General features: G+C 42.0%; 1 pseudogene; it reads left to right on the top strand.

Moving 5' to 3' along the window:
• Positions 1–10,155: 10,155 nt before the first annotated feature.
• LOC122926009 overlaps positions 10,156–26,493 on the top strand; it is a 401,881-nt pseudogene continuing 385,543 nt past the window's right edge.

Here is a 26,493-nt window from a genome sequence, read left to right as displayed (position 1 = left end):
AAACAAAACATGCAATGCAACAGCTCTCTGCAAACCAAATAAAGTACAAAAATGCATAATAATTGCTAGTGCTATACTTATAAATTAGAGATGCTTGGCAAATCATTTTGTACAAAATTATTTGAGCCTGTCTGCCGCAAGTCAAGGCGATCTCTGTAAGATGGGTTCCTAACACTAAATTCTACCTGTTATGTGCCAAGACGGCTACCATACAATTCAGGGAGTGTAGGTTCCACATGTATGCTGGGCCTGCTTTAATTTCTGTCATCTTTGGTGCCAAAATGGCCTCTGTTATATCCAAGGAATGCAGGTACCAACATGCATGCCAGGCCCAATCCACACCACTCCTGGTGCCAAATGGCCACCAAAGAATGCAATGAGAGTCCACACTATACCTCTCCTGGTGCCAAATGGCTTCCAGTGAATGAGGGAGAGCAGGCTAAGCTATATACTCACACTAATTAAAATCAGCTTATGGGGCAGACAAGCTGGTCAGGAGTGCACGACTGAGGTGTCAACCATATTTTTCCTCTATAGTGTAGTGATTAACCCTTTCATTGATGCCCCAGTGTCCAGGTCAAAATTTACAAATCTGACATGCTTCACTTTATATGGTAATAGCTTTGGAACACTTTTACTTATCCAAGCCATTCTGAGATTGTTTTCTCGTGACACATTGTACTTCATGACAGTCATAAATTTGAGTCAATATATATCACCTTTATTTATGAAAAAATCCCAAATTTACCCCAAAAAAATCTAAATTTGCAATTTTCTAAATTTTAATTTCTCTGCTTCTAAAACAGAAAGTGATACCTCATAAAATGTTTATTACATAACATTCCCCATATGTCTACTTTATGTTGGCATCATTTTGGAAATGTTATTTAATTTTTTTAGGACGTTACAAGGCTTAGAAGTTTAGAAGCAATTCTTAAAATGTTTACGAAAATTTCCAAAACGCACTTTTTAAGGACCAGTTAAGGTCTGAAGTCACTTTGTGGGGCTTACATAGTGGAAACCCCCCATAAATGACCCCATTGTAGAAACTACACCACTCAAGTTACTTGAAACCAATTTTACAAACGTTATTAACCCTTTAGGTGTTCCACAAGAATTAAAGAAAAATGGAGATGAAATTTCTAAATTTCACTTTTTTAGCAGATTTTCTATTTTATTAAATTTTTTTCTTTAACACATTAAGGGCTAACAGCCAAACAAAACTCAATATGTATTACTCTGATTCAGCGGTTTACAGAAACACCCCACATGTGGTCGTAAACTGATGTAAGGGCGCATGGCAGGTCGCAGAAGGAAAGGAATACCGTATGGTTTTTGGAATGCAGATTTTGCTGGCTTGGTTTTCTGAACGCCATATGCTTTTTTTTTTCTACCGATCGTCTTGTGCAGGGACTCGTTTTTTGCAGAAAGAGTTGAGGTTTTTATTGGTACCATTTTTGGGTACATATGATTTTTTGATCATTCATTAATCCACGCAAGGTGGCCAAAAAGTTGGCTGTTTTGGAACAGTTTTTTTTTGTTTTACAGCATTCATCTGAGGGGTTAGGTCATGTGACAGTTTTATAGAGCAGATCGTTATGGACGTGGCAATACCCAATATGTATACTTTTTCTTATTTGTTCAAGATTTACACAATAATAGCATTTTTTAAACCAAAAAAATTATGTTTTAGTGTCTCCATAGTCTGAGAGCCATAGCTTTTTTATTTTTGGGGCGATTGTCTTAAATATGGGCTCATTTTTTGCAGGATGAGGTAACGGTTTGATTGGTACTATTTGGGGGTATATACGCCTTTTTGATCGCTTGGTGTTGCACTTTTTGTGATGTAAAGTGACAAAAATGGCTTATTTTTTTACCCCGTTTTTATTTTTTTATTTATTATGGTGTTTATTGGATGGGGTTGATGATGTGATATATTTATAGAGATGGTCGTTACGGACGCGGTGACACCTAATGGAAAGTATGCATTGCAAAGTATCATACAATCAGATGCCCTGTAGGTGGCAGCACCGGACACCTATGCCATGGCAACCGGACGCCTTTGCAAAGCCCCCTCCCTCTATTAACCCCATGGATGCCGCTACTGCGGCATCCATGTGGTTACAGCAGTGTCAGCATAGAGATGACACATGCTGCTGATGGCGGCGGCTCAGGAATGGAGCCGCCACCATCACACACAGAAGGGAGACCGATCGGGGGCAGCGCTGGAAAGGGGGGCCAGCATTTTACAAATTATAGATCGGGGCAGGAGGGGGCGTACCGCATCGGGGGCAGGATAAGAAAAAGGACAAAGACAAGAATGGGGCACAGATCGGGGGCTTTAAGAAGGGGGCACAGATCGGGGGCTTCAAGAAGGGGGGACAGATCGGGGGCTTCAAGAAGGGGGCACAGATCGGGGGCTTCAGGACACATTACCTGATTTCAGGCTCTGATCTGCAGAGCGCAGATCAGAGCCTGAAACCGTCATTTTAACACTGCCACGATCCGATTGGTTAGTCTGCACAGACTAACTAATTGGATCGATTGCCGGCAAGGGGCCACTCTGATTGGTCCCCTGCCGGCATTACTGAACTGTATGCTGTCCGTGACAGCAGCAGGACACGGGCAGAAGCTTTAATCCAAGCGCTTTGCAGCGCTTGGATTAAAGAACTGCAATGACGTCTATACATGTGATAGCTGGACGGGGCATGTGCAGCTATCACGTATATATACGGATTGCAGTCGTGAAGGGGTTAACATTCTGGGCTGTAATGTAGACGGTTGTGAGTTGGAATCCCATCAGAAACTTTTCAGAAATAGAGGCTAAATTTAATTTAAACATACAATATATATAAGTTTTTAGCCATAATATATTTACATATATTATTATATATTTAGAATATATAATATATTATAATATATGTAAATATAACGAATATATAGCACTATATTCTAAATATTAGCAACTTCTCAAAGTGCCAATATTCGCAATAAAATTTTGATATTCGAATATTCACGCTCAACACTAAGGATTACTATGTACGCCCCTGAATGGAACAGTTTAAAGTATATAGTAATCTCTATATAATACTGTGATTAGAGAATTTCAATTTATTCCAATTCCACCCCATTTGTAATATTTTTTCCCACAACATCTAAAACTAGCTTACACAATTCATTTAAAGCTTAAAGAGGACCTTTCACTACTGTATAAACTAAAAACTAACTAGTTCAGTGGGCAGAGCGGCGCCCAGGGGTCCCCCTGCACTTACTAGTATGCCTGGGCGCCGCTCCGTTCGCCCGGTATAGGCTCCGATGTCTGCGCTCCCTCTGACTGATTTCTTGTAGGAGGCGTGTCCCTTGCTGCACTGCTGGCCAATCGCAGCGCACAGCTCATAGCCAGCCCAAAAAAAATTGGGGGCACAAGTTAGCGGAAATTGATTATTTTTATTTTTTTCTCACAAAATCTCCCTTTCCGCTAACTTGAGACAAAAATTTCAATCTTTCATGGACTCAATATGCCCCTCAGCGAATACCTTGGGGTGTCTTCTTTTCAAAATGGTGTTATTTGTGGGGTGTTTGTACTGCCCTGGCATTTGAGGGTCTCCGCAATCATTACATGTATTGCCAGCATTAGGAGTTTCTGCTATTCTCCTTATATTGATCATACGGGTGAATGAGATTTTTTTTTTCCGTCCAGCCTTCTTCATTCGCATCGATCAATGTGGATGAAAAAATCTCTGGCAAAAAAAAAAGGAGGGGAAAGGCGTCTGCCAGGACATAGGAGCTCCGCCCAACAGATTGATGTGGATGAATAAATCATTGCCGGGATTTTTTAGATTTTTTTATATATACAAAGTGTTTGCCAAAGCATATGAACACCGCCACCTCCTCAGCTCATATGCCTCGGCAAACGTATCTTTTACTGCAGAGGAGAAATCAATGCTTCTGTCAAAATGCACATCAGTGCTGCAGCTAGTCGATCGGTTGGTCCACCTGGAAGGTAAAAAAAAAAAAAGAAAAAACCAGGCCGCAACACAATAAATTTTATTAACTTTAGAATAACTTTTGAACAGAACATATAAACTTTATTTAACTTTTTGAACTGAACGTTAACTTTTTGCTTACTGGTGTTTTTTGTTGTTGTTTTTTTTACCTTTATAGGACAAACCTCTCCTTCCCCATGGGACAATGTGCAAAGCGCAGATCGCCCAAAGATGTGGCGAAGTGCGTTATGCACTTTGTCCCAGGTGAAAGGAGAGGTTTGCAGCAGCTGTGTGTGAATGGGCTCTAATAGCCATGTGAGATGTGATCCCTATGCTAAATGTACCTGTGTGTGGTACTTCCGGAAACACTCTCCAAAGGATAGGGCAGGGTGGTCAGGGCAGTCAGGGCAGTCAGGACAGAAATAGCGGGTGTCACGCCTTATTCCACTCCTGCTACAGACACAACATCTTTTTCGGGGTGACGGTTGGGTTGAGATACCAGCAACGACATTGGGGAAATGTCGCTCATGTAGACGGCTAACTACACTGGTGGTTGGGGCCACGGAACCTCCTGGATACAGGAGGTTTTCGATGATCTCTTCCTGAAATTTGAGGAAGGATCCTGTTCTCCCAGCCTTACTATAGAGAACAAAACTATTATATGCAGCCAATTAAATTAAATATACAGACACCTTCTTATAGCCGTTGGGTGGCAAGCTGATGACGTGACCCCCCTCTAACTCGCGAGATTACGCATATATGCATGACTGTGCCTGGGACTGCCGCCTCCGGAACGCGATCCTGCATTAGGCGGTCCGGAGGCGGTTAAGGACCCAGCATTTTTTCACCTTAAGGACCAGGCCATTTTTAGCAAATCTGACGTGTCACTTTATGTGGCAATAACTTTAAAACGCTGTTACTTATTAAGGCCATTCTGATATATGTTTTCTCATCACATATTATACTTCATGACAGTGGTAAAATAGAGTAAAAAAAACTTACCAAAATTTTGGAAAAAATGTAAAATTTCTTTACTTCTATAATAGATAGCAATAACTCCAAAAGTAGTTATTACTTTACATTCCCCATTAGTGATGATCGAGCATGCTCGGCCGAACACCTGTTCGGCTTGAGCATCTCCATGCTCGGCACATGGCGGTATTCGGACGAATATCGCAGGTGCTCGAGCCCAATACTCGAGCCCCTGTCCCGTGCATTTCTTGGCTGCTATGCAGCCAAAAAATGTGCAGGTAAGTACTGCCCTCACTGTAAGGCCATAGCCAAGTTGGCTGATGGCATTAGAGTTATTGGCTGGCTGGAACGCGTCATCAGGTGCTATATAGCACCCGATGATGCGAGTTCGGCTCATTCTAAGTCAGGGAGAGCTGTGCTAAGGAAGGGACAGAAAGTGTAGGGAGTGAATTAAGAATATTATTACTAGAGATGGCCTTGCGGTTCGCCCGGCGGTTGTTTCGCAGCAAACTTTGCATATGCGAGATTCGCAGAACATGCGAACATATGGAGAAATTTGTGCCCACCATATTCTTTTACATTGTGAAGAACTTTGACCCATGACACATCTATCAGGTGGTACAGGACAGACAATTGAGACATTTCAGCACATGGACATACCCCCTACCTTATAAATAAACCTAATCTGGCCGCCATTTTACATTCAGTGTTTTGCCAGTGTAGGAAGAGGTTGCTGTGTGGAGCAGGGACAGGCTCTTAGGGACACCAAACACTAGCTAATAGGGCCACAAAAGTCATATTAAGCACTAGTATAGGTGTGCTATCGATATGTGTGATACACAGAGGGGTGCGATATACTTATAAAATACTTTTATAATGAGTCAAAACACATAGATCTATATAGTGACGACCTGGAAGTCAGGGGGCTAGGGGCTTACTAGGGCCATTTTTATATAGGGTAAGGTTCCAGACGGGGTCGCTCTTATCAGGGCGAGTGGTCTGTGGTTAGGCTATCAGGGCCAGAATAGCACCCCCCTGTAGGGCAATATCAGGGACAGGTTTTTTCCCACCCTGTCCTTCAATACCACATCATCATCTAGACCAGGGATAGATGTTTTTTCCTTTCCCTCCGGGATTCATGGATGTGCACTGGAACCCCCCGGATTGTGGTAGTTTAGTGCCGCCGAGCATTTGTTATTGCCTACCATATCTAAGCTTTTTGCTTAACTTTAATAATTTAATTTATTTTCATTTTGAGGGATATCTTTTCCATTCACACATCCGCAAAATGGGTCTGTATCCTTTCTGCAATTTTGCGGGAATAGGTGCAGACCCATTCATTTTTACTGGGGCCAGAATGTGCTGTCCGCATCTGCATTTGTGGATCTAGATCCACATTTGCGGATCCGCACTTCCGCATCCGTGCTTCCGTTTGCGCAAAAAAATAGAACATATCCTATTTTTGTCTGCAATTGCAGACAAGATTAGGCATTTTCTATTATAGTGCCGGCGATGTGTGGTCCTCAAATTGCGGAATGCACATTGCCGGATCCGCAAAACACTTACGGACGTGTGAATGGACCCTCATAGTAAAATTATTAAAGGTTACGTTTTAGCTTTATGTATATTCTAATGGATTGCCTTCCTTGCACAATTTTATAATATACTTTCTATGTTAGAAAGTATATTATAGAGCATTTGTATTGTGCGCCAGTGGTGTGCGGTTCTGCTGGAATTTTTTTTTAAGGGACAAGCGTTATTGGAGCAAATAATTTCTACTGGTGTTATATATTAGTCGTCCTCCAAAAAACAGATTGAAGCTGGGTGTTATATACCAATATACTTTCTTTATAGTGCATTTGGGTACTGTATAGTGCATTTGCGCCAAAATTATATTGCCGATATTTTGCATAAAAAATTATAATAAATGGAGATCGCAAATTCGAATAATACATCTGGTATGTCACTGTCCATGTTGTGGGACTATTTGTGCACTTCTAGTAATTATTTCTTGGCTGCAAATATGAGCTGAAGGTTTTTCAGGTTCGCCTGCTTTTCCGTAGAAGGTGTCCGCTGTGGACAGTGACATTAGCTGCGCCACATCTCCTGTGTAAAGTGTGCGCATCCCAAAAATATCTGTGACATACAGTGTACTTTCTCAATACACGGTGTCCGCTGCGGACAGTTAAATTAGCTGCGCCACATCTCCAGTGTAAAGTGTGCGTATCCAAAAAACATCTGACATCCAGTGTACTTTTTCCATAGACGGTGTACGCTGCAGACAGTGACATTAGCTGCGCCACATGTCCTGTGTAAAGTGTGTGGATCCAATTTTTTTTTAGAGGGTTAGCTGACCAGCAGGCCCTCACCTACAATGTTTTACAGGGTCATCTCACCAGCAGGCCCTCCCATATACTGTTCTAAAGGGTCAGTTCACAAGCAAGCCCTCGCATATAATTTTTTAGATGTTCAGCTCACCAGCAGGCCCGCACCTAAAATATTTTACAGTGTCAGCTCACCAGCAGGCACTCGCATATAATGTTTTAAAGGGTCAGTTCACCAGCAGTGCCGCACCTAAAATCTTTTGCAGGGTCAGCTCACCAGCAGGCCCTCACCTACAATCTTTTACAGGGTCAGCTCACCTGCAGGCCCTCGCATATAATTTTTTTGAGGGTCAACTGACCAGCAGGCCCTCACCTACAAATCCTATCTCACTATCGAAGAGTCTGGTCGACACAATCCTCACTGTTGGGAATCACGTAATAAGTTATTATGGAGGTGTCTCGTTTGTTATCAGTATTAACCAGACAAATCGCTCCACCAACTAAGGATGTCTATGCACCGCCACCCACAGAATCGAGAAAGAGCTATCAATCTGTCAAGTTTCCTGTGTTGAGTCAAATTAAGCCACAAGCTCCACTCCTGGTGGTGCCCTCCCTTCCTCCCTTCAATTCCTTTAAGTTTTAGCTTTGCAACCATACTACACCCCGGAACCCAAAGACTTTGGTTTCCCGGAAGCTCCTCGGCGGGTCATGGGTATAACACCGCCGGATTGCGGCGTTATGGTCGGAACTACAAAGGTATCTGATCGTCTTTGAACCTCCGACTTTCGTTTTTGATTAATGAAAATATTTTTGGCAAATGCCTTCGCTTTGGTTCGTTTTGCGTTGGTCCAAGGATTTCACCTCTAGCGGTGCAATACGCATGCCCCTGGCCGTCCCTCTTAATCATGGCCCCAGTCCTGAAAACCAACAAAATAGAACTGGAGTCCTATTGCATTATTCCTAGCTGAAGTATTCAGGCGACCCGGCCTACTTTGAACACTGTAAATTTTTCCAATGGTCAGCGAAGCAGCAGGCACTCGCATATAATTTTTTACAGGGCAGCTCACCTGCAGGCCCTAGCCTAATTATACATAATAGGTAATTTGCGTGCATGCTGTCTTGCTTGGAAGTGGTAGCTGTAGCTGTTTCTCAGGCTCCCTCTCCGGAATCAAACCCTGATTCCCCGTTACCCATGGTCACCGTGGTTGGCGCTGAAAATAACCGAAAGTTGATAGGGCAGATATCCGAATGGATCGTCTCTGTCACTGGGAAGTGCGATCTAGAGTCATCAAAGCTACAGCAGGCCCTCACCCACAATGTTTTAGATGGTCAGATCAGCAGGCTCTTGCTTCAAATGTTTTTGCGGGTCACCAGCAGGCCATCAATCATAATTTTTCAAGACTGTGTATGTGTAACAAAGGGTGTAATGTAGTGCCAGTTACTTGTAATTTTTGGCAGCCCTTTCACTTAGTGCATAGGCTTTATAAGTGTAGGACTCCCACTACCTGAACAATTGTACCACAATGTGAATGAGGCCCTCCTTTGTGTGATTTACAGGTTGTATCATAGTGCCCCTTCCTTGTAATTTTTTGCAGCACTAGCACTTTATATACAAGTAAATATGCAGGAAAGAATGTTTCCTAATATTTTTTTCCGCTAAAATCGATTTTATCTTTGGTTTTGTGCATATTATTGTCAGTCTGTAAAAGTGGCGTACCATTTGGACAACATCATTCCCAGCAGCGACCTGGGAGTCCAAGATGCATCTAGACATCTTCCTCATGCTGTTCCCAAACCATTTTAGTGGTGCTTCCATCAATTTCTGACCTTTTCCTATGAACCAGGCACCCTCCCCCCTTCAGAGCAGGGGGGTGCCTGGTTTAATGCTCGGGTTCTCCCATTGACTTCCATTGTGCACAGGTGCTCTGTAGAGCACCCAAGCACCCTGATATGTTTGATTCGAGCACCCGAGAACTTTGGTGCTTGATCAACACTATTCCCCATATGTCTACTTCATGTTTGGATCATTTTGTGAATGCCATTTTGTTTTTGGGGACGTTAGAAGGCTTAGAAGTTTAGAAGCAATTCTTGAAAATTTCCAGAAAATTTCCGAAACCCACTTTTTAAAAACCAGTTCAGGCCTGAACTCACTTTGTGAGGCTTACATAATAGAAACCACCCAAAAATGACCCTATTTTAGAAACTACAACACTTAAGGTATTCAAAACTTATTTTACAGACTTTGTTAACCCGTTAGGTGTTCCTCAAGAATTAATGGAAAATGGAGATAACATTTCAGAATTTCACTTTTTTGACAGATTTTCCATTTTATTATTTTTTTCCCCACTAACAAAGAAAAGGATAACAGCCAAACAAAACTCAATTTTTATTGCCCTAATCATGTAGTTTACAGAAACACCCCATATATGGTTGTAAACTGCTACATGGGCAAACTGTTATTATTACGTTAAATGCTAGCAACATAATAACAACAACCATACGTTGCATCTTGAATATTGAAGGATACTTGCAGTTAATGCAGCAGTTGTCATTAATTATAGTGATAGTAATTATAGTAAAAATAGTATTATGAAAAGTATATTGATTATAACAATTCAAGCTTTTGGGCAGTTTCTGTACTTGCAGTACCTCAATTTGAACTCTGAGTGCCGCCATAAGACTGTAGTATTTTTTCTGACTGTATGAAGGAACTAATGCAGCCTCATAGCACAGATCTATAGAAAATCCTGCATGTATTCTTTAATGCATTAAGCAGGTTGTTTACTCAAATCTGCTTCTCAAGAATTCTTTGAAATCTTACAATCCTGTTTACTTCTGAATTCTTAAAAGAAGAACATGCAGCTCTAACCATAATGCATAACATGGGACATGGAAGGACACAATGGACAGTGATATGGCAAGTATTATTCTGTTTCTCTTCATTTTACTTCAGGAGTGTGTCAGGTCAATTACAATACTTAGTACCCGAAGAGCTGAAAATAGGATCTGTAGTTGGGAATGTGGCAAAAGATCTTGGATTAAATGTTAAGGAACTTGAAATTAGAAAATTCCAAATTGTCTCACATGTTACAAAGCAGTATTTCAGCATTCACAGTGGAAAATGGAGACCTAATTGTATTAGAGAGAATTGATAGAGAAACATTATGTGGGACTAAACTCAGCTGTTTTCTCAATCTGAAAGCTGTGATTGAAAACCCTTTGAACTTTTACACAATCACTATAGAAATCCAGGATGTGAATGATAATGCACCAACATTTTCTAAGAAATATTTTGACATAGGTATCAGCGAGTCTTCAGTCCCTGGAGTACATTTACCATTAGTAAATGCAGATGATCCAGATCTAGGCACAAATTCTATTCAAAGTTATACTCTTACTAGTAATGAATGGTTTAGTCTTGGAGAAAGAACCACAAAGGATGGAGTTAAATATCCAGAAATTATACTAGAAAAACCAATAGACAGAGAAAAGAAGAATTTATATGAGTTAATCATAACTGTGTTTGATGGAGGCAAACCTCCTAAAACTGGCACTGCCATACTTAAAATCACTGTTCAAGATGTTAATGACAATTTTCCAACATTCGCCCAAGATACATATAACATTAGGTTACCAGAGAATGCACCTATTGGCTTTTTAGTCGTCCATTTAAATGCAACTGATGAAGATGAGGGCTTATATGGCCGAATAACTGTATTCTTTCAGTCATATTACACAAACTATGGGACAAATATTCTCTATAGACTCATTGAAAGGAGATATCAACACAATAGGAAGTTTAGACTATGAAGCATCAGATAGTTACGAAATGACTGTAGAAGCTAAAGATGGTGGAGGCCTTGTTACTCATTGTAAGGTGTCAATACAAGTAATTGATGTAAATGATAATGCTCCAGAGATAATAGTTACCACTCTTGCAATAGCAATTCTAGAGAATTCTCCACCTGGTACTGTCATAGCAATAATTAATGTCCATGATATGGATTCGGGGATGAATGGAGAAGTTGTTTGCTTGAACTCATGATATAAAGGATTTTCAGCTGTTACCATCATCCAACAACTACTATAAACTTGTAACTGCAGCTAGCATGGATCGAGAAAGGACTTCTGATTATAATGTTACAATTCAATGTATGGATAAAGGAACTCTTCCTCTGTCTACCAATAAGACCATTCAGTTGACTATTTCAGATGTGAATGACAATGTTCCAGTTTTTGAGAGAATGAACTACATTGTGTATATTATAGAAAATAACCAACCTGGGACCTCAGTACAAAATATTTTAGCTTCAGACCTCGATCAAGGTGACAATGGAAAAATTACATACAGCATTGTGAGCAGTAACATTGATAATATTCCGGTATCTTCATATGTTTCCATAAACTCAATGACTGGTGTTCTCTATGCCCAGCGATCTTTTGACTATGAGCAGTTACGGGAATTTCAGTTCCAGGTGATGGCTAAAGACAGTGGATCTCCTCCTCTAAGCAGTAATGTCACAGTGAGGATATGTATCATTGATAAGAATGATAATGCTCCTAAGATTCTCTACCCATCACCAGACACCGAGGGATCAGCATTATTTGAGTTTATTCCTCACTCTGCTGAGAAAGGTTATCTAGTCACCAAAGTGATTGCAGTGGACTGCTGACTCTGGACACAATGCCTGGCTCTCCTATAACTTACTACAAGTCCCTGATCCATCTTTATTTGGAATTGGTCAACATTCTGGTGAAGTAAAGCTTGTCAGAGATATAAAAGATACAGATAATTTGAGGCAGAAACTTGTGGTTCTGGTGAAGGATAATGGATCCCCATCTCTGTCATCTACAGTTACTTTGCATTTAGTTGTTGCAGAGAATTTTCAGCAAGTTGTGCCAGAAATACGAAAACAGCCAACAAATTCAAACAAAACATCTAATGTAACTTTCTATCTAGTCATATCCATAGCTGTCATTTCTTTTCTATTTATTATAACTGTTATCATTACAGCTATTTTCAAATGCAGAAACACCAACACCCCAACTACTTTTGGAGCATATAATCCACATGCGTACCCTCAGTTCACCCTGGGATGTCCTTCTGAGATCAGTGATACAAGTTTACCTTTCCCATTCTCATATGATGTGTGTGTGACTCTAGACTCAAAGCAGAATGAAATGGATTATCTGAAGCCAGTTCAGAATGTCCCACAGACAATCTCATAGACACCGATAACTCTACAGCAGCAAATGGTTCAGCAAACACTGAGGGGCCTCATAGAAATATTGATCAGGTATTTTAATATTTAAGATTTTTTTATGTATTTGATTATTTTTTAATTAATTGAAACAAGTAACTTGTGTTATAACTTGCTAAATTGCTCTTTAAAAATGTTAATTACAAATTTTATCAAGTCTATATTTTTATCAATATAGATTAGTTACACACCTTTAGCTTATAAGATTTTTCTTTTTTAATCAATGAAGTCTTGTAGTTTTTTGTGATAGTTGTGATATTTTTTCCTTTTGGTAAAGCTGCCTATTTCTCTTGGTAAAAACATTCCAGATCCTTCAAATTGTTGACGTCAGGGGGCTATGACAGCCATTCCTGAAACTTCCATTTCTTTTTTTCTACAGCCACTAAAGTCTTGATTTGGCTCTTTGGCTCAAAGCATTGTCATGTTAGAGAGCCCCATTGATCTCCAGTATTTTGTCATAAGACAATGTCTTCAGCCTGTCAAAAATTTTGACCGATGCTCACAAACAGGAGAACATCCCTGGGCACAAGGAACCAACCAGAGGATCCAGGTTGATGCAGATTTTTGATGATTTATTGAGCAGAATAAAACAATGTTTTTCAGGGAGTTCTCTCCCCTTCATCATATAAAAACTGCATATAACCTATTGGTAATTGAAGTAGATATATACTGTACATGCACATAGTAACACATAAAAAAAAAAAATTCCACAAAAGGGGGGTCAAAGGTCAAGGGGAGGTCGGGGGGGGGGGGGATGGGGGTCCAGAGGTGTAAAGGACATTCCTCCACGACAAACACAAAATAAAAATCAAACTGATAGAACAGACATGTAGGTAGATAAAATCCAAATAGACATTGGTGGTACAAGTGGTTAACCACATAATTTATTAGAGCATATTAGAATAATATCAATATAGAAAATGCTGTAAAGAGTCACCGAGATCATGTGACTGCAGAGAAGATCATATGATGTCTGGTTGTCTAAGTAACCAGACACTGAGTGCTAGTGTTGATCGAGCATGCTCGGCCGAACAGTAGTTCGGCACGAGCATCTCGATGCTCGTCACATTGCGGTATTTGGCTGAATACCGCATTTGCTCGAGCGCAATACTCGAGTCTCCTCCCTGCACGTTTCTTGCCTGCTATGCAGCCAAAAAACATGCGGGTAAGTACTTCCCTTCACTGTAATTCCATAGCCATGTTGGTTACTGGCATTACAGTGAATGGCTGTCTGGAACGCGTCATCGGGTGCTATATAGCACCTGATTACATGCGTTCTGCTCATTGTTAGTCAGGGAGAGCTGTTCTGAGGAAGGGAAAGATAGTGTAGGGAGTGAATTTTTATTTTTTCAGTAGAGAAAGATGTCAGAGACCCAAAAGTCCTTTTAAGACCTATTGTGTGTGTGTGTCACAGCTGGCGGTGGGGGAAACCCCCAGCCGTGCGGTGCCAGGAGATGGTGGGGTTACCCCTTGGCCGGGACCACAGAGTTAGGGAGCAGGTCACCTCCTATTGCGTCCCTAACGCTGACCCTGTCTCCTATCTGTATGAGCCGACCTTGGTGGTAGGAGGACTCATACGCCGGAACCTTATAGTCCCTACGAGCCCTCAAGTCGGCCCTGTACTAGGGGACAGAGTGAGACGACCTGCTCCTCCTAGGCACGGGGGAGCAGGAGTCTCAACGGCCAAGCAACACAGGGGAAAACAATAACAGACTTATGGCAGTGACAGGCAAATGGGACCAACACATCACTCACCTGCCACAGACAACAAACCCTGGATCCCATGTGCAGGTGCTGCAGTTCAGACACCAAAGAACACAGCACACACCAGACATCCCACAGGAACCCAGGACCACAAGCTGCACTAACATAAAACCCCACACACACCTAAATAACACCGTGAAACATAGAAATTCCCAACAGAGGTTTTATGACCAGAAGGATGGTCCCCACTGGTAGATGGTGGAAACAGGAGGCTGCTCCAGCCAGCATGGCTGAGAGCAACCTACTGAACCAAGCCAGGAACTGAGGCTTTATAGGCCAAGTGGCCCCACCCACCGGTCAGACACACCCAGTGACTCACAGACACACTGGGAAGGGAATTAACCCTTCCAACACCACAGAAGGGAAGGGAAGACAGCAACTAAAAGGAACAGTGTCCACACACAACAAACACACTGTGCCCACCAATAAAAGGCACACCTAAAGGAGAGGTTGCCAGGTGCAACCGCATGCCTACCGCAGCAAGCTGCCTAACACCGCTCAGGCAGCGCTGCTGCCAGATATCCAATGTTGCCAGCGGCAACCACACCTAGACCGCAGGCAACTGCATGCGGTCACAAGAAGTCACGACCATGACCAAAGGTCGTGACACTCCCTCCCCTCAAAGCCCCCCCCAACCGAAAAGGGAAGCTGGTGGGACCAAACAACAGGGAGGGGGGAGGGGCAATGCCTGCTAATCACCAGTGTCTCCCTCCAGTGCTGCCGCCAACAAACCTGGACCGTACACAACAGTCCCAGGTTGCCAGCCAACAAAGCAGACTGGAAGGGAGAACAACTGGAGGCACTGCCAGACAGATGCCCGTATCTCCCCCCAGGACTGCCGCCAACAGACCTGGACCGTACACAACAGTCCCAGGTCGCCAGCCAACAAAGCAGTCCGGAGGAGGAGCACAGGACACCCGACAGATGCCCGTATCTCCCCCCAGAACTGCCGCCAACAGACCTGGACCGTACATAACAGTCCCAGGTCGCCAGCCAACAAAGCAGTCTGGAGGAAGAAAACAGGACACCGCATCCAACTCAGGGAGAACGTTCCTACTCCAGGTCGCTGCCAGCAGACACTCCCCAACCAGCACACCTGCCGGAACACCAAAGGAATGCTGCCAGCAGACGACCAGAGATAGGAACCCTGAGAGGGACGAGGGGTCACCAACACGGACACGGTTAGCAAGGTGGCGGGGAAAAGCCACCAACCGCGCCGTTAACGGTGAACCTCGTAACGCTCTCCCTCCGGAGAACGCGCATGCACCCCAACGGTCAATGGATGCATGCTTCACCCTCTTACAAAGGAGACCAGGTGAGGTGCCAGTTCTGGTCATACTGTCACGGCTGGCGGTGGGGGAAACCCCCAGCCGTGCGGTGCCAGGAGATGGTGGGGTTACCCCTTGGCCGGGACCACAGAGTTAGGGAGCAGGTCACCTCCTATTGCGTCCCTAATGCTGACCCTGTCTCCTATCTGTATGAGCCGACCTTGGTGGTAGGAGGACTCATACGCCGGAACCTTATAGTCCCTACGAGCCCTCAAGTCGGCCCTGTACTAGGGGACAGAGTGAGACGACCTGCTCCTCCTAGGCACGGGGGAGCAGGAGTCTCAACGGCCAAGCAACACAGGGGAAAACAATAACAGACTTATGGCAGTGACAGGCAAATGGGACCAACACATCACTCACCTGCCACAGACAACAAACCCTGGATCCCATGTGCAGGTGCTGCAGTTCAGACACCAAAGAACACAGCACACACCAGACATCCCACAGGAACCCAGGACCACAAGCTGCACTAACATAAAACCCCACACACACCTAAATAACACCGTGAAACAGAAATTCCCAACAGAGGTTTTATGACCAGAAGGATGGTCCCCACTGGTAGATGGTGGAAACAGGAGGCTGCTCCAGCCAGCATGGCTGAGAGCAACCTACTGAACCAAGACAGCAACTAAAAGGAACAGTGTCCACACACAACAAACACACTGTGCCCACCAATAAAAGGCACACCTAAAGGAGAGGTTGCCAGGTGCAACCGCATGCCTACCGCAGCAAGCTGCCTAACACCGCTCAGGCAGCGCTGCTGCCACGTATCCAATGTTGCCAGCGGCAACCACACCTAGACCGCAGGCAACTGCATGCGGTCACAAGAAGTCACGACCATGACCAAAGGTCGTGACAGTGTGGCAGCAGCAATATCTATTTTTAGCACAACCAGCGCTAAATTGCTAAAACTTTACAGAACCAAAAGTCCTTTTAAGGCAGCAATATCTATTTTTAGATAGCATGCAATAGTTAGGCAGTTGCAGAAAGCGACATTATCTGCGCTACATGTCCTATGTAACTTGTGCGCATCCCAAAAATATATATGACATCCATTGTACCTTTTTCCGTAGATGGTGTGTCCGCTGCGGACAGTGACATTAGCTGTGCTACATCTCCTGTGTAACGATTCCACATCCAAAATACCTGTGACATTCCCTGTAATTTAATATTAACCGCTGATGACATCAGCGACATTATCTGCGTTTTTTATCCTAACGTTTCCATATCCAAAATATCTATGACATTACCTGTAATTTTATATTAGCTGCTGGTGACATCAGCGACATTATCTGCGGTATTTCTCCTGTGTAACGTTTCCACATCCAGAATACCTATGACATTCCCTGTAATTTTACATTTGCCGCTGCTGACATAAGCAACATTATCTGCGGTATTTCTCCTGTGTAACATTTTCACATCCTGTGTAACGTTTCCACATCCAGAATACTTGTGACATTCCCTGTAATTTTTAATGAGCCGCTGCTGACATTAGCGACATTATCTACGGTATTTCTCCTGTGTAACGTGTGAGTATCTCAAAAATATCAGTGACATCCAGTGTACTTTTTCCGTAGACTATGTCCGCTAGGGACAGTGACATTACCTGAGGTACATCTCTTGTGTAACATTTCCAAATCCAAAATACCTGTGACATTCCCTGTAATTTTATATTAGGCGCTGCTGACGTCAGCGACATTATCTGCGTTTTTTCTTCTATGTAACGTTACCACATCCAAAATACCTGTGACATGTCCTGTAATTTTATATTAGCCGCTGCTGATGTCAGCGACATTATCTGCAGTATATCTCCTGTGTAACGTTTCCACATCCAAAATACCTATGACATTCACTGTAATTTTATATTAGGCGCTGGTGACATCAGCAACATTATCTGCAGTATTTATCCTATGTAACGTTTCCAAATCCAAAATTCCTGTGACATTCCCTATAATTATGTATTAGCAGATGGTGACATCAGCGACATTATCTGTGTTTTTTCTCCTGTGCAACGTTTCCACATCCAAAATACCTGTGACATTCCCTGTAATTTAATTTTTGCTGCTGCTGACATCAGCGACATTATCTGCAGTATTTCTACTGTGTAACTTGTGTGCATCCCAAAAATATCAGTGACATCCAGTGTACTTTTTCTGTAGATGGTGTCTGCTGTGGACAGTGAAATTACCTGGAGTACATCTCCTTTGTAACGTTTCCACATCCAAAATACCTATGACATTTCCTGTAATTTAATATTAGCCGCTGTTGACATCAGCGACATTATCTGCAGAATTTCTCTTGTGTAACGTTTGAGCATCCCAAAAATATCTGTGACATCCACTGTACTTTTTCCGTAGACGGTGTCAGCTGAAGACAGTGACGTTAGCGGTGCTACATCTCCTTTGTAACGTTTCCACATCCAAAAAACCTGTGACATTCCCTGTAATTTTATATTAGGCGTTGCTGACATCAGCGACCTTATCTGCGGTATTTCTCCTGTGCAACGTTGCCACATCCAAAATACCTATGACATTCCCTGTAATTTTATATTAGGCGCTGGTGACATCAGCAAAATTACATGGAATGTCACAGGTATTTTGGATGTGGAAACGTTACACAGGATAAATGCCACAGATAATGTCCCTTATGTCAGCAGCGGCTAATATAAAATTACAGGGAATGTCACAGGTATTTTACATGTGGAAACATTACACAGGAGATGTACCACAGGTAATGTCACTGTCCGCAGCGGACACCGTCTACGAATAAAGTACACTGGATGTCACTGATATTTTTGGGATTCGCAAACGTTACACAAGAGAAATTCCGCAGATAATCTTTTAGAGGGTCAGCTCACTAGCAGGCCCTTGCATATAATGTTTTAGAGGGTCATCTCGCGAGCAGGCCCACACCTACACTCATTTAGAGGGTTAGCTCACCTGCAGGCCTTCCCATGTAATGTTTTAAAGGGTCAGCTCACCAGCAGGCCCTTACCCACTATGTGTAGAGGGTCAGCTCACCTGCAGGCCATCGCAAATAATCTTTTAGAGGGTCAGCTCACCTGCAGGCCCTCACATATAATTTTTTAGAGAGTCAGCTCACCAGCAGGCCCACACCTACAATCTTTTAGAGGGTCAGCTCATCTGTAGGCCCTCGCATGTGATGTTTTAGAGGGTCAGCTCACCTGCAGACCCACACCTACAATCTTTTAGAGGGTCAGCTCACCTGCAGGCCCTCGCATATAATGTTTTAGAGGGTCAGCTCACCAGCAGGCCTACACCTACAAACTTTTAAAGGGTCAGCTCACCTGCAGTTCCTCACCTACAATCTTTTAGAGGGTCAGCTCACCTGCAGGCCCACACCTACAATCTTTTAGAGGGTCAGCTCACCTGCAGGCCCTCGCATGTAATGTTTTAGAGGGTCAGCTCACCAGCATTACCTCACCTACAATCTTTAAGAGGGTCAGCTCACCTGTAGGCACATGCATGTGATGTTTTAGAGGGGCAGCTTACCTGCAGACCCACACCTACAATATATTTATTAATGATCTTGTAGAAGGCTTGCATAGTAAAGTATCAATTTTCGCAGATGACACTAAACTGTGTAAAGTAATTTACACTGATGATGACAGTATACTACTACAGAGGGATCTGGATAGATTGGAGGCTTGGGCAGATAAGTGGCAGATGAGGTTTAACACTGATAAATGTAAAGTTATGCACATGGGAAGGAATAATGCAAGTCACCCGTACATACTAAATGGTAAAACACTCGGTAACACTGACATGGAAAAGGATCTAGGAATTTTAATAAACAGCAAACTAAGCTGCAAAAAACAGTGTCAGGCAGCTGCTACCAAGGCCAATAAGATAATGGGTTGCATCAGAAGGGGCATAGATTCCCGTGATAAGAACATAGTCCTACCACTTTACAAATCACTAGTCAGACCACACATGGAGTACTGTGTACAGTTCTGGGCTCCTGTAAACAAGGCAGACATAGCAGAGCTGGAGAAGGTCCAGAGGAGGGCATCTAAAGTAATAACTAGAATGGGGCAACTACAGTACCCTGAAAGATGATTAAAATTAGGGCTATTCACTTTAGAAAAAAGACGACTGAGGGGAGATCTAATTAATATGTATAAATATATCAGGGGTCAGTACAGAGATCTATCCCATCAGCTATTTATCCCCAGGACTGTGACTCTGACGAGGGGACATCCTCTGCATCTGGAGGAAAGAAGGTTTGTACACAAACATAGAAAAGGATTCTTTACGGTAAGAGCAGTGAGACTATGGAACTCTCTTCCTGAGGAGGTGGGGATGGTGAGTACAATAAAGGAATTCAAGAGGGGCCTGGATGTATTTCTGGGGCGTAATAATATTACAGGCTATAGCTACTAGAGAGGGGTTGTTGATCCAGGGAGTTATTCTGATTGCCTGATTGGAGTTGGGAAGGAATTTTTTATTCCCCTAAAGTGGGGAAAATTGGCTTCTACCTCACAGGTTTTTAGTTTTTGTTCCTCTGGATCAACTTGCAGGATAACAGGCCGAACTGGATGGACAAATGTCTTTTTTCGGCCTTATGTACTATGTTACTATGTTACAATCTTTTAGAGGGTCAGCTCACCTGCAGGCCCTCACATATAATGTTTTAGAGGGTCAGCTCACCAGCAGGCCTACACCTACAAACTTTTAGAGGGTCAGCTCACCTGCAGACCCTCACATATAATGTTTTAGAGGGTCAGCTCAACTGCAGGCCTGCACCTACAAAATTTTAGAGGGTCAGCTCACCTGCAGGCCCTCGCATGTAATGTTTTAGAGGGTCAGCTTACCAGCAGGCCCTTGTCAATTATTTTTTAAATTGTTAGCTAAGTAGCAGGCACTCACCCATAATTTTTTCAATGGTCAGCTCAGCAGCAGGCACTCGACCATAATTTTTTGATGCTCAGATCAGCAGCAGGCACTCACCTCTAATGTTTTAGAGAGTCAGCTCTGCAGCAGACCCTTACCTCTAATGTTTTATATGGTCAGCTCAGCAGAAGGTCCTCGTCCATAATGTTTTAGAGTGTCACCAGCAGGCCTTGCTTCTAATGTTTTTGGGGGTCACCAGCAGGCCATCAATCATAATTTTTCAAGAGTGTATGATGCCCTCCTTTATGTGTAATAAAGGGTGTATTGGAGTGTCTGTTCCTTGTAATTTTTGAAAGCCATTTCACTTAGTGCATAGGCTTTATGAGTGTAGGAGTCCCACTACCTGAACAATTGTACCACAATGTGAATGAGGCCCTTCATTATGTGATATACAGGTTGTATCTGAGTGCCTCTTCCTTGTAATTTTTGGCAGCACTTGCACTTTATATACAAGTAAATATATATATAGGAAAGAATGTTTCCTAACAATTTTTCCTCTAAAATCGATTTTATCTTCGGTTTTGTGCATATTAGTGTCAGTCTGTAAAACTGTTCCCGAACCATTTCAGTGGTGTTTCCATCAATTTATGACCTTTTCCTATGAACCATACACCCTCCCCTCTTCAGAGCAGGGGGTGCCTGGATTAATGCTCGAGTTCTCCCATTGACTTCCATTGTGCTCGAGTGCTCAGTAGAGCACCCAACCATCCCGAGGTGTTCGACCCAAGCACCTGAGCACTTTGGTGCTTGGTCAACACTACTGAGTGCACATACTCATCCAGACGGATAAAATGTACCATCAGATATGAGGACCAAGGAGGATGAGATGCCAGGGAGCGGAGTGTTGCGATCACATGACCGCAAAGGGGATCATATGGGGGGCATGTTGCTAGGTATCCAGACGCTGATGCTCGAGGCAATATCTCAGGTTGATCATAGAGAAATATCAGATGACGCTGTGGTTATGGTTGTGACATATGTTTCCCTTAAATTGGAGAAACATGGATGGTCGTTATTAGTAAAAATATTAATAAAAATATAAAAATGAATGAATGGCAATGGGTAAAACAATGATTGGTCCTTATGATTTAGCCTAAATGAAAGGGTGGGGAAGAAGGATCACAAATATGTGATTGGATAGTTACATAATTTTATATGATAAAAGGTATTACTAAGTAGGAAGGAGGGTGCGATCAAGGGATTAGTATAATATAAGACAAGAAAAAGTGCTGCTGGCAGTAAAAATATAATGTATAAACATTAAATATGACAAAAAATATAGATATAGATATAAATATATATACACATGCATATGCATATATATACAAACACAGATGCATACACATACCCACATATACACATGAACTTAATAATGGGCAAGGCTCCTCCTAGGTCCTCATATCCGACGGTACATTTTATCCGTCTGGATAAGTATGTGCAGTCAGTGTCTGGTTACTTAGACAACTAGACGTCACATGATGTCGACAGTGAACATGTGACTCTCCACAGCATTTTCTATATTGATATTATTCTAATATGCTCTTAAAAATTCTGTGGTTAACCACTTGTACCACAATGTCTGTTTGGATTTTATCCACCCGCATGTCTGTTTTAGGCTACTTTCACATTAGAGTTTTTTGTGGATCCGTCATGGATCTGTGAAAAAGATTCCATTACAATAATACAACCGCATGCATCTGTCATGAATGGATCCGGTTGTATTATGTCTTCTGTTGCCATGACGGATCCATCTTGAACACTATTGAAATTCAATGGGGGATGGATCTGTTTTCTATTGTGTTAGAGAAAACGGATCCGTCCCTATTGACTTACATTGTGTGTCAGGATGGATCCGTCTTGCTCCGCACATCGGGGACAGAAAAACACTGCAGGCAGCGTTTTGGTATCCGCCTCCAGAGTGGAATGGTGACTGAACGGAGGCAAACTGATACATTCTGAGGGGATCCTTTTCCATTCAGAATGCATTAGGGCAAAACTGATCCCTTTTGGACTGCTTTTGAGTGCCCATGATGGATCTCAGAAACAGAAAGCCAAAACGCTAGCGTGAAAGGAGCCTTATCAGTTTGATTTTTATTTTGTGTTTGTCATGGGGAATGTCCTTTACACCCCTGGACCCCCCTCACCTTGACCCCTTTTTTGGCGTTTTTTGTTCATGTGTTACTATGTGTATATACATGGTATATATCTGCTTCAATTACCAATAGGTTATATGCAGCTTTTACACATTGTTTTATTCTGCTCAATAAATCATCAAAAAAATGCATCAACCTGGATCCTCTGGCTGGTTCCTTGTGCTGAGGGATGTTCTCCTGTTTGTGAGCACGTCCGAAACTTTTTGAGGAATCAGGCATCTCCGTTAAGAAGAACGACATCTGTGGCTGCATACAACCTTTCCTGGGATCCACCCTAGACCATTGAGACAAGGTTCTTCTAGAGTTGTGCCTAAGGTTTGCACCACCCCTCAAGATGAGCCTCCCATTTTGGAGCACAATACTCACCTCTCAAGAAAGTTATCACCCTATGGTGCGCCTCTGTTCTTCTGTTTATTAACAGACGACACCTGTGCTGAAAATTTTTGACCTGACTCTTTACATGCTTCACAGAACCTATGGTATGCTTCTCTTCATAGGCCTTCTTGACTCTTCTTCTGTCTTAGCAGTTATAGTTATGACTATAAAGTTAAATTATGACATTATCACCCCAAATTATTTTGTTCCAGAAATGTTGAGAATGTATTGTTGGCTCTGTAGTTTTTTTTTAAACAAATCTACCATTTAGCCCATTTTGCTCAGCTCCTTAGTAACATCTATTGTAAATATAATGTGTATGTATGGTCTTTAAATACTACATGGTTCTGTTTTACACAGCAACTGTCCACCAGCAGTATTTGTAATCAGACATAACTACTTTCTATTTGCCCCATCACCTGACTGGCTCCTTATCTCTGATCTCTGACCTTATAAACACTCATTATAGCTCAGTTCTTATCTTACTGATAAAAATGTGGCTTAAAGGTGGATTTACAAAACCCGAATATCGGGCAGATTATTGGGAACAAAGTTTCCTGTGAACGCTTGTTACAGACATTCCGCCCATCTAAATGTGCCACCAATCACCCAATGAACAAGTAAAACGCTTGTACATCGAGTGATCCTGTCATTTGTGTAGGCACACCAATTATTGTTTCTGGGCAGCAGATCCTGCTGCCTAAACAGTGATTTGCTGCCCAGAAACAGTGCAGCTATATGGGGATGAGTAATAGTAATAGCAATCCCTCATCATCATACATGCAGCGGTCTCCTTTACTGAACAAGCAGCCGACTGTCGGAAAGGAACGCTTCCTTCCCAACAATCTGCTGTACATTGCAATGTGTAAACCCACATTACATTAATGTTTATGACCTCTTAGTAAATTAGAGATAAGGTTTATTAGATGACCAGCACAAATTGAAAGTAAAAAGTACTTCACGCAGCTAGACAAACAGTTAAGCCTTTGTGACAGAACAGCTCAGTATTTTTTTAATAAATACCAAATTGAGTAAAATGCAATCATAAAAAATGCCTCCAATGGTGTATAAAGCCTTTATTTCTATAAAATACCTGTTTCATTGAATCTTTTTCCACAAAACTATATATTAGACTGTTCAGCTCCTCCTACTCAATAACATGCTGTGTATATATAGCACTGTATTTCATTCTGACAGATTTTAAGTATAATTTGCTTCCGTTTAAGCATAATTTATATATTTTTTTTATATTTCATGGTACAGTAGTTATATCTGAAACATTTCATGGTCTACCTGAACATGGCTTGCTATTACCAAAAAATATTGTAGCAACCGAGAGGTGTTTGGAGAGGATGGGATCTGTAATGGAAAGGATCTAGGTGGTGGCTGGGATATTCTCCACCAAATCTCCCTCACTCCTCGGGTTGGTGCAGTGACAATGGGAGTTTACCCGGGCTGATGGGAATAATGCATAAAGGCACATATTCATAAGCATTGCAAGTTACAGACAAATATGATAGGGTGGGGCAGAATACAAAACCCAGTCAAAGCAATAAGCACTATAAGTAATATGTTTGTCCTCATAGGCAGTCTATTCCACTCCATGCAATATTTAGAGTTCATGCTATAGTTACTGCTGCCCCTCCATTGATGATTGTACAAATTTAGAGCTGTGTATGACCATGGACTCTACCTCTAAGCTCAATTAACTTTCAGTTACAGCAGCATAAAAAAGTTGCTAATTTGCCACTGCTCCCCCATATCCAATATGTCAGACTTCAAGCAAACTGAATATGCTTGAAATGGATAACCATTATGTATACAGTCCCCTATTCACCCCATGTTTTGTAATCGCTGTGCATCTCACTTTATGGTAAGCAAAAATGGCTACATGTCAATTATATACGTTATTACAAAGTATTACCACATTTCCCAGTTTTCCAACTATATTTTATTCCTACTAATAAATATATTGCAAGAACCATAATTTTTTAGCTGGAAAAATCATTGTGGGATGAAATAAACAAAACTCCACTATTCTGCAAAGGTTTTTTTGGCTCTGATAATTCGGCATTCAATGTGCGTTAAAAATAAAATTATTTCCTTATTCAATGGGTCAGTATGATTATTATTTGTTTCAGTACAAAAAAAAAAAAAAAAAACCTTTGAAGCATATATTTCTTTGCTTCGTCATTTTGTGACTCCCAGACCTTTCTTATATATCAGCCTATAGAGATTGTTTCTGCTGGTGCAAACTGTTGATACAATTTTGGAGTAAGTGTGACTTTTTGGTCACAGTTTATAAAAAGGGAAAAGGTGACCAAAAATGGCAAATCATGGATTTTTTTCCAGTAACAGCTTTCATCACACAGAAAAAATATTCTCATATAGTAATAGTTTGGACATATTGGGATGTGTAAAATGGGGAACGGGGAGTGAATTGAGATATTTTAATGTTTTTTTTTTACATAACTTTTAGCCCTCTTAGAGGACTTGTGCATGTGATCTTATGATCACTTGTTCTATAAACTACAATATTATACTATTGCGGTATATGGCATTCTGAGACACTGCCTGCTGAGCCAACCTTCACAAGGCCCCAGGCTATCATGAAAACCAATTGGAGCCCCTGATTTTTCCTTAAGGCTTCAATTGGAAGACAGAAGGAACCCCCTCCCTCTGGCTAAACACACAGATCTTGTGATCTCTATTGACAGTTACATCTAAAGGGTTCAATAACCAGGATCTGTTGTATTATTCAGTCGGCACCTGCCTATATGTAGTAAGCTCAGCTCGCCTCATAGATCTATTTAGCACATATTACTAGAGATGAATAAAGTTTAGAAAAATTAGATTCGGCAGCTTCACTGAAGTTTTCCAGGAACTTTGATTCGTTATGAATTAATTTGTCACAAAGCACTATAAATTGGGTATACCCAGGATACTCTGCCTTAGTATATGGCCAGAAGGAGCGGCCTTGCTGTGGTGAATAGCCGCACAGCATATTAGCCCACAGCTGCCTCTCATTTAATAATGATGATCTTACTATATAGTCTTCATTATTAATGGCCACACGGCCATTATGAAACCAATAGATAGCACTGTTCATGAGTAGTGTAAATAGCAAATTTTCCATGCAAATGTCTTTCCTATATGCCCATGTTTATGCAAATTAGTTTTTACATGACAAAACTGTATAGAACAGTTATTGAATATTATGTTAGGACAATCAGAAAACTTTTTGGTCACCCTAATTATATTCATCTAGGTGCGCAGGTCCACCCAAGCCATCCAACAGATGTGAAGCAACTTTGAGGCTTTCTGTCTCTCAGTCAGATGAGAGCTGGTTTGGAATGTCTCATAGTGCACAAGGCTGCCATTGTAAGCCTGTTATCTGTCTCATGGATAGATTGATGG

The sequence above is a fragment of the Bufo gargarizans genome, chromosome 2, assembly GCF_014858855.1.
Source record: "Bufo gargarizans isolate SCDJY-AF-19 chromosome 2, ASM1485885v1, whole genome shotgun sequence".
NCBI classification, from domain to species: domain Eukaryota; kingdom Metazoa; phylum Chordata; class Amphibia; order Anura; family Bufonidae; genus Bufo; species Bufo gargarizans.
This window is presented reverse-complemented; position numbering and strand designations above follow the sequence as displayed.